General features: G+C 38.6%; 1 protein-coding gene across 2 annotated transcripts in view; it reads right to left on the bottom strand.

Moving 5' to 3' along the window:
- The window catches only part of CCDC148 (coiled-coil domain containing 148), a 265,733-nt gene that overhangs the window by 203,915 nt on the left and 54,475 nt on the right, over window positions 1-7,343 (bottom strand). The gene's annotated exons all lie outside the window — the stretch shown is intronic.

Raw genomic sequence — 7,343 nt, forward strand, 5'->3', positions numbered from 1 at the left:
AGTACTGGTTAAATAATATCAAACTGTATAGAAAACTATAAGGTAAAAATTAAAATTTCCAGCACTTGTATTTAGCCCTGGTAGTCATTTTTAATGTTTTCTTTTATATTCTTTGAAAGATTTTTTTATGCATATAAAAGTACATATCCAATCTTTATACAAATGCAATCATGATATATGTACAGTTCTACAAGTTGCTTTTCTTTCTTTTTTTTTTTCATTTTTATTTTTTCTTTTTGGCCGTGCCTCATGGCTTGTGGGATCTTAGTTCCCCGACCAGGGATTGAACCCGGTCCCTTGGCAGTGAAAGTGTGGAGTCCTAACCACTGGACCACCAGGGAATTCCTACAAGTTGCTTTTCATTTAATAACCTGATTATCTTTCTATATCATGTTATTTGTGTGTCCATGTTTATATATACTTATCTTTAATGGCTGCGATATGACATATATATATATGACATATATGTTATCATCATCACTATTAATATATATATTATTTAACCAGTACAAGAATCCAAGGAAGAAAATTCCAAAAAAATTCTTCCCTTTCACTGCAAAACAAAATCCATAATCAGACAAAGAAAATCTATAAAATCCCTGGCATTTTCATAATTCTTATAAAGTTGCTTATGAAGCAAATTCTACATATACTCAACCTTTATGAATTTTGCTATTTTTATGTCTGTAATAGCTCAAAAAGGAGAGCTTAAATCAACCTCATTATGAAAAGGATTCAAATACAAATCTACTTACCCCGTATGCTTTTCCAGGAAAAGTATGGGGAGCAGAGTCAAGCAGAAAGAAAAGAATTAAGCAAGGCAAGGAATCTAGAAGTTTCTGAGGGACTTCACAATTCCACAGAGAGTGTAGGTAACTTCAGTGGAGTCGCTCATGCCCTCACTCCTGCTACATCCTTAAAGTATTTCAATCATTTTAAAAGCCAGGAGAAAATGCATACGTACCTAGTTTAAAGCAGTACATAGTTTAAAAAACGGGGTGGGGGAGGCGATTTCCATACATTGAGGTGGGGGATTAGATGAATTCACGCAGCTCACATTGATAGTCTCAGAAATCTGACCAGAAGCCATGACTGGAAGTTTCAAGTTTTGGCAAAACAACTGGGGAAATTAAGTAATTATTTATGAAGAAATACTATTTTGTCCGTAATTTTCTCCCATAAAAGATAAAATTGATCATCTGTTATGAAGACTCACCACCTGTCCTGCTTACTTGACTTGCCATTTTGGACCTGCTTAAACTGAAGACTTCGTTACCTTTCTTCCGACACAATTTGGGAATCCACTTTCTTATCCTGCATACCTAGACTTGAAGTAAGAGCCTTATCTGCTTCCTCCTGGCCCTTTTACTCCTAACCTCTTCATCAGTAGAGGGGTATCATATAATTCACTCCTTGAAAATCATTTGTATAGATTTTTGCAATATCCTTTTATCTGTTCTCCTAGCCCCAGCTACCATCACGGAAGTGTCTGAATGAGTGATGCCTCAAAAACCCAAGGATTTCTGATCTACCAAATGGTTTCCCATTGCTTTCCAGAAAAAAGGTTCCAACTCTGCATAGTTGACAACAACCTTTTAAATCCAGCTCTTGCCTGTTTAGCCCCTTCCTTAGCCATTACCCCATATGCACTCTGTACTCCAGCATTCCCAAACCATTTGCAGGTCCCTGAACAAACAGTACTTGTGGTAGGTAGAACAATGGCTCCCCAAAGATTGTCACATCCTAATCCACAAAACCTGTGAATACGTTATGTTATTTGGCAAAGGAGAATTAAGGTTGCAGCTAATCAGCTGATTTTATCTATGGAGAGTACCTGGAGTTACCCAGGAGGGCCCAATGTAATCACAAGGCTTCCTTATAAGAGGAAGGCAGGAGAGTCATAGAGAAGAAGATGTGATGACAGAAGCAGAGGTCAGAGAGAAGATTTGAAGATGCTACCCTGCTGGCTTTGAAGTAGGAGGAATGGGGCCGTGACCCAAGGAATGCAGGCATCTGTAGAAGCTGGAAAAGGCAAGGAAATATATTCCTCCATAGAGCCACCAGAAGGCACACAGCCCTGTTGAAACCTTGATTTCAACCCAATGAGACCTATTACAGGCATCTGGCCTGTGGAATTGTAAGACAACAAATATTTGTTGTTTAAGCCACTAATTTGTTATTTGTGATTTGTCATTTAGCAGTGGTAAACTGACAATGCTCTTTCACCCCTCCCTGCTTATGCTTGGAATGCCTTTCCCAACCCTTGCTTCTTTAGCCAATGCCTACTCATTTTTCAGTCGCATTTTAAGCATCCCTCTGGAGCTTCTCCTAATCCAGATGATGATGATTTTCCTCTCTTGTGCTACTATTGTACTTTGTGTACCTCCCTACTGATGCATTTATTCATTTCTTCAATGTGTATTGAACATCTATCATATACTAGACTAAGGGATATAGATTTATTCAGGCTCTGCAGAGAGACCTGCCCTGGTCATCTCATCTGAAGTAGCCCCCTCTACCCTCAATCACTGCTTATCCCCTCAATCTAATTCTCTTCCTTCATAGCACTTCTGACTATATGGCATTATACTATGTATTTATTAGTTTGTTTATTTACCTATTGCTCACTTCTGCAACTAGGATGTATGCTCCATGAAAGCAAGGCCTTTGGCTGATCATCTCAGTTTCTCCAAAGTGCCTAACATAGTGCCTGACATATTAGACACTCAATACACATTTGCTGAAAAAGCATCAAGGGATTGATTGTATTACAGATCACAGTTCAGTCTCTAAAGCTTGGTAGTATTAGAGACAGACACATAGTTTTCACCTCCTCTTCTCCTATTTTTAAAATCTAAGCTCACCTGTATGAGATAAAAATTATTATAAAAGACAAACTCCGAATGAAAATGGGCCGAGGAGGGAGGTGTATGTCAAGAAGGAAGGAAGGAGAAACACTCCCATGTTACCCTGGTCAGTTTCAGCACTGACTGTAAATTCACATTTACTACAGTTGAAGGTGCCCCTTGACCAGCTATTCAGCTGCCAATCACAGCACACAACCTCCCCGCCACATGCAGAAACCTGGGCAATGTCTCTATTTATTAGTAACTGAAGGATGTCTATGCCATTTTACTTTTCCAAGACCTTGAGGCTAAGAAGGACATTCTTTGTTCTTCACAGATTACCTGATCTTTCTCACCTCCAACATATATTGAGTGAAAAAAGCAAGTTGCACTAGGATACATACCATATATCATTACATAAACATGCACAGACCCAAAAGAATGCTATGCATCTTTCTTTCTCTCTCTCTCTCTCTCTCTCTCTCCTTCTCTTTCCAAAGGAAAAAAGTCTACAGGTTATACAAACAGACCAAACTGAAGAGGATACTGCAACTGGAGGTTTGTTTCAAAAGGGACTTTAGCTTTATCTGTAATGAAATCTTGGCTTTTTTACAAAGAGAACATATATATGTATATTTGTATAATTAAGAGTAATAAATATTACCCCAAAAGGTCTTATCCCTAAATAATTATATTACCTATTGTAGAATTAATACAATTATATTCGAGTTTATAAATGATTATTCAGTGGGTTCTGCTAGTGAGAGCCCCATAGCCTGATTACCAATCATACACATCTTTGAGCCTGCCGAACTTGGACTACTTCTGGAGCACCTTGAACCTACCAAGTTGCAACAACCCTATGAAGCCCAGTCTGAAACACCCAGTTAACTTTAATTTTGAATATAATTAAATAATTTTTGTACAAATTTGTTGTGCCTTGTACAAGAAATTTCTTCTGACATCTTCCTTAACAAAATGAAACACAGTACTTTTTCTCTTGATTAATGGCCACAAATGCATTGCTCTTTGATCTGATTACAAGCTTGCTCATTAAAAGAAAAGTGCCAATGTCAAGGCCACAAGCAAGGTTACAGGTTTCAACAATTAAATGGAATTTTGATGTGCTTTTCACTATTACTGCTGAGGAAATGTTATCATCTGATGTTTAAAACTGTGGCAGACACAGCTGGTTGCCACTAGCCATTCTCCCTGTTTTCCTTCCTAATAGAACCCAGTTTTGTTCAAACATTGGCATTCCTTGATACCCCTGAGGATCCAAGTGACCATGTGACACAGTTCCAGTCAATGAGATATAAGCCGAGGTCTGCTGGGAATTTGGGGACAAGATTTGCCTTTTTATATGGGCACTGCCCCTTCTCCCCTGTCCTTCCTCCTTTATTCCTGCCTGAAATGTGGATGTGAAACTAGGTATGGTAGGACATTTCTGATTACCTAGTGAGTATTAGGATGAAAGATATACACTAACTATTGCGACTTCGCTGGTGGCACAGTGGTTAGGAATCCACCTGACAATGCAGGGGACACAGGTCTGAGCCCTGGTCCAGGATAATCCCACAGGCTGTGGAGCAGCTGCGCCCGTGTGCCACAGCTGCTGAGCCTACGCTCTAGAGCCCGCAGGCCACAACTGCTGAGTCTGTGTGCCGCAACTACTGAAGCTCACGAGACTAGAGCCCATGGTCCGCAACGGGGGAAGCCACCACAGTGAGAAGCCCACACATCGCAACAAGGAGTGGCCCCCACTCGTTGCAACTAGAGGGAGCCCGTGCACAGCAACGAACACCCAACACAGCTAAAAATAAATAAATAAATTAATTAATTATTTTTAAAATTACATGAAAAAAAATAAATAGTTTAAAAAAAAAGATATATACTAACTATTGCAGAGAATAAAGCCAAAGGGAGCCTGGGACCCTGATGACATCAAGTATCTGCTGTACCAGCTGAGGACTACTTCTCTCTGGACTTGTTGCTGTGAGACAAATAAATCTGGAGTTCCCTAGTGGTGCAGTGGTTAAGAATCTGCTTGCCAGTGCAAGGGACACGGGTTCAAGCCCCGGTCTGGGAAGATCTCACATGCCGCGGAGCAACTAAGCTCGCATGCCACAACTACTGAGCCTGTGCTCTAGAGTCCTCGAGCCACAACTACTGAGCCCGTGTGCCACAACTACTGAAGCCCCCGTGCCTAGAGCCCATGCTCCGCAGTAAGAGAAGCCACTGCAATGAGAAGCCCACGCACCACAATGAAGAGTAGCTCCTGCTCACTGCAACTAGAGAAAGCCAGCTCACGGCAACAAAGACCCAATGCAGCCAAAAATAAATAAATAAATAAATTTATATATATATATAAAAAGAATAAATCCCTAAGCTTCTGCCATCAGGTTCTATAACTTTCAGCCAAACAAAATTCCCAGATGATACAGGCAGGGATGACATGAAGCACCCAGTTGACTTTGATGCCTCTCCATATAAAGCAGTATAAAAATTCTTCTAGAAAAGTACCCATCAATACAGGCACAGGATAAAATACTAAAAAATATTGCTGTCGTTGCTCTTCAATAGTAGCATGAAAAAACTACAGCTAACAAAATTTACTATTTTAAAACTCCAGTAGAGTTTCACTTGTAGTTTCAACATAGTTGAATGAGACTATAGGTAAAAAGATGTGTAGGTGGTTCTGGAAGGGAAAAGATAAAAATCCTCAGAAACTTAATTCCACTATCAATAAGTAAACAGAGAAATGTATCTGTGGGTTTTCAATACTCCAGAAAAAATCATTTTTGCACAAAGAATCAAATATGCGAGGAATTTTCCTTTTAAATGCTACACAAAAGTGTTGGGGTTTTTTTAGTTTTTAAAGAAAAATAGCAATCTACCACTCTTTAACAACAAAGACTCTAAAATTCTGTTAAATGACAGTGCCAGGAACATGGCCACACTAATACATTTTGAATGAGTGAAATAATAATAGGTAAGAAATATTAAATCACTTTTCTGTTATTGCTAAAGAAAAGACCTCTAGGCTAAGATGTGAAGACACAAAGAGAAAGATTAAAGGAGTTAAGATGAAGTATAGAGGGAGTGAGGAAGAAGAAAATCTGAGGGAAGAAAATTGTGTTTACTTCCTATTTCCTCTCTCTACTTCTCTCAAATTTGGGTCAAAAAAAACAAAACAAAACAAAAAACATCCTCACTCCCTAGAAAGTTTAGATCAGCTGCACTGAAGTGGTTACAAGTTTTACCACAGGGGAGGTAGGGCAGGTAATTTTGAACCATCAAAGGTGGGCCCTAAGGCAGGTCTGAGTTGGATTTCCAATGATGGGAGGCACCTAACTCAGGCTGAGTAGCCTACTGTGAATAAGAGGGAGGGAACTTCTGATGTGGGAAGAGGGGCTGAATGGGGAGGATGTAATGAAAGATGTCAAACAGCCTTTTCCTGTTTCAATTTTTGTTTCAACCTAGTCCTTCACACAGAAAAGGAAAGGGAAATTCTCTATCCTTTGTTTTGTGATCTCTCTCCACAGGGATCCATATTCTCTGAACAATAAGTTGAAATTCCTTATATGAAAAAAATCTCAAAAATATCCTACAAAAGCTGGGGAGGTAAAAAAATAAGCAAATAAATAAATAAATAAAAATTAAAATTAAAAATGTTTCTTTCCCTCAGAGAAAGAGGGAAGGAAGAGTTAGTTCTCTTTACTGCCTGTGGGGTCAGAGGTGGGAGGTGGTGAGAGGAGCAAATGATTGTGTGACACAAGGACAAACAGTAAGAATGTCTGTATGGGATTTCCCCCTTGACTCTAAAAGTACTATCAAAATACATTGGTTCAAAATATAATGATCAGTAATATATAGTCATAAGATATAATAAATAGTCATAACATATGACTACTATCTATCAGTGACAATCAAAGACATGTAGACACACAAGATATCCATGCAATAGGTTTTAAAGAGCCCTAAAGAAAACACTATATTAGACCTTCAAAATAGTTTTGTTTAAAATATAATTGAAATCAAACTGCACGTCTTCAAAACTAAGGTATACCTTAACTCCAGAGTAGTGTTGGGCTTTGAAGTAAGGCTATGGAAGACTAAGTTCCAACTCCACCACTTCCACACTGTGCGACTCTCAGCAAATTATTTAAACAGTGAAAAAGACATAATATTGTAAAGATATCAACTCCTCCAAATTGATTTATAAAATCCCAATTGAAATCCTAGATTTTTTGTGTGCATATGAAACTGGTAAGCTGATTTAATAACGTGCATAGAAATGCAAAAAACAAAGAATAGCCAAGGGAATCTTGAAGAAGAGAACAAAGCTGAACAAAGCTGGAGGATTTAGAGCACCATATAATAAGATCTGTTATGAAGTTATAGTAATTAAGACAGTGTGTTATTGGACAAGGATGGATAAATAGGGCAATGAACAGTATAGAAAGTCAAGAAACAGATCCATACATATATGGTCAC

This window comes from Balaenoptera physalus (assembly GCF_965194825.1).
Source record: "Balaenoptera physalus genome assembly, chromosome: 6".
NCBI lineage: Eukaryota > Metazoa > Chordata > Mammalia > Artiodactyla > Balaenopteridae > Balaenoptera > Balaenoptera physalus.